This window comes from Nasonia vitripennis, chromosome 2, assembly GCF_009193385.2.
Source record: "Nasonia vitripennis strain AsymCx chromosome 2, Nvit_psr_1.1, whole genome shotgun sequence".
Classification (NCBI taxonomy): Eukaryota; Metazoa; Arthropoda; class Insecta; order Hymenoptera; family Pteromalidae; genus Nasonia; species Nasonia vitripennis.
In genome coordinates this window covers 7,637,892-7,640,477 of record NC_045758.1, presented here as the reverse complement: position 1 = coordinate 7,640,477, position 2,586 = coordinate 7,637,892, and the positions used below count along the sequence as shown (strand labels likewise).

Below are 2,586 nucleotides of genomic sequence, written 5' to 3'. Positions count from 1 at the left end.
AGGCTATCGATGGGTGAAGTTGGTTCTGCGTACAGTATCGCTTTCATCGAGCTTTGAGTGCGCCGTATGCCAGTTAGAATCGCTGCTGTTTTTGAAAAACGTTGAAAGTGTCAAGAGACGTGGTATATCTGGTGTTGATAAGAGTATATATATAATGCGGATTTTGATATGGCTCCGTGGATATACTTTTCTATATATACTCAGTGATATGAAGAGAGATGTAGTGGTATGATTATACTGTGCAAATGAAAATATGTAATGCAAATGTCGATAGTAAGCTGAAACATTCTCGTAGTTGCATTAATTGGAGATAAATGATAACATAACATCGCATGATTTGCATACGGTCTGGTCACAGATAAGTATATGCTAGCTTAGATCATTGATAATGTATTGGGCGACACTTGTCATAGACTCAGTTTCAGTGCGCAAATTCGAGCGATCGGATATTCCAAAGTATACATTTTAACATTAAAATAACGGAAGGGAAGCCTTAATAAGAAATAACCATGAAAAACCCTCTGTTAATAAGTTTGTGCTTGTATTTCATATCAACAGTGGTTTTAGCAAACAGCGAAGAGAATTATGCAGAGGTTTGTATGAAAATATAATTAATGATTTGTTTTTTCATGTGTGTCATGGTTCCTTATTATCTTTAAACTAATAAGCCTAATTCACTAATTGTGCATACAGAGATCTTAAAAACGACAGCCTTCACTTACTTCAAACGTAACCATGCCCACAATTGAGCAACATGCAATGATATACATTCCTCCACGTCCATGTTACAGACGTGATGCTTGCGGCAACTATCGTAGAATTCTTCATCGTAAGGTTGCGAGGATTGAAGACGTGGGAATAAGGTATAACGATTCAAATATGATGTCATTTGTAAATTTACAAATCTTGAATGTTCAACGTTCATCTAATAATTAATAATTTTCAGAAGACGGATCGATTATATTAGGATATATTAGACGATTATGTAATACCGTCGTCGGGACAATCAATTCAAATAGGCGACGATTTCGACACTTCAAGTAGATAAATTCCTCTCTTAAAAAAATGATGGACTTTGTTGTGAAGCATTTAATACGTGATTCTGATTGGTTGCTGGTTGGTTGTCTAGGCAACGAGATCAGAACCGCGCGCTTTAAATTCATAACCTCAAAACAGTAATAACCCTGGTAGAAATATTTGAGGTGTTTAAAATGAAATTTGGAAACCTCGATGGCAGAAAAAATATATGAAATGTAACTAGCAAGAAACCTTAGTAAATTAATCATTACCAAGAGTGTAGTATTAAAACATGTGTATTGAAAAGTGGCACCATAACCCTATTTAAAAGTAGTAATAATGTGTGTGAATATTATTCAGTTTATTGAAATGTCAGTGAGAAGTGCAATTAAAAGAATGAAAAGTATGAAGATATAATACTGTGTCTCTATATGCCCAAAGTCACCTTCGATGAGGTTTGAGAGGTGAATTTAAAGAAAAGTTCAGTATCCGAGTCAGTAAGTTTAAGTCTATCATCATACAATGCCCTTTGAATTGTAATAATAGACGAACTCACTGACTCTTATACTGAACTTTTCTTCAAATTCACTACTCAAACCTTAATGACGACGACATTGGGAATTATTTATTTTAAAATAGCATTGCGGGTATGGTAATGTATCAAATGCTTATAAAATATTAGCAGAAGTTAGTGTGCCGCCCAACACTTATAGTGAATTTTCTACCAGAGTTATTAAACAGAGATAGAATCAAGAGCGCGCGAAGCGCGCCTTCATTCCTAGTATATGTAAAAAATCAATTAGAATAAATGTATTTCGACACAAATGGTTTGTAGACAACGAAATTATCCCAGTCACCAAAGTTTGCAACGTTCTCCTGCAATCCATCCGAGCATTCGGATAACCGGCCGTAGTCAGCCAGCTCACGCATCACCATACCCATCGATCCCGAGAACGCTTTGCTCCGTCTGATCCTTCACCTCCTCCGGACTCCTTGCGACGCTCGTCGTTTCCAGGAATATTAGCCACTAAACACGTGCTCTATAATCAAATGAACGTCAATTGGCCAGTAGCAACAGCAGCTTTCGACTATAGCCGCTATTCCTCCTTCTCCTCATCCTCCTCGCGGTAGACTGAGAGAAGCGAACAAAGGAGCATCGCTGCGACACGGCGAATGTCTGTCGGCGAATTAGGCAACTTGGATTAGATGCCTGTTAATCGTGTGCTCGCCCCGTTGAATGGATGTAGCTCTGAGCACAGGAGCGACATCAGCAGCAAAGATCAAACGCCGCTGAGCCAACTTTGACTACGTTCAGTACTTTGGGCGATGTTGCTGGGTATACAAGAACGAAGGTGAAGGTCGACGCGAGGATCCTTGATTCATAGATCGCCAGACTAATATAGAGTTTTTAATTTTACAACGAAACAAATACCGATTCTGACCGACGTACGCGCGTCCGTTAATTGATACCCGAACAATATTTTGAAAAGTCATTAGCGTAGACGGCGATGATTTACAAGCGATAAGTCGATTTCGTCGCATGCACCATCGATACATCGTAAATATCAA

At 38.4% G+C, this 2,586-nt stretch overlaps 1 long non-coding RNA gene across 1 annotated transcript; it reads left to right on the top strand.

Annotated features, from left to right (window-relative positions):
* The first annotated feature begins 372 nt into the window (after nucleotides 1-372).
* LOC116416192 lies at nucleotides 373-1,842 on the top strand. Its single transcript, XR_004226723.1, has 3 exons — nucleotides 373-593; nucleotides 694-863; nucleotides 947-1,842. It is a non-coding gene; the product is annotated as an uncharacterized LOC116416192 (long non-coding RNA).
* Nucleotides 1,843-2,586: the final 744 nt, after the last annotated feature.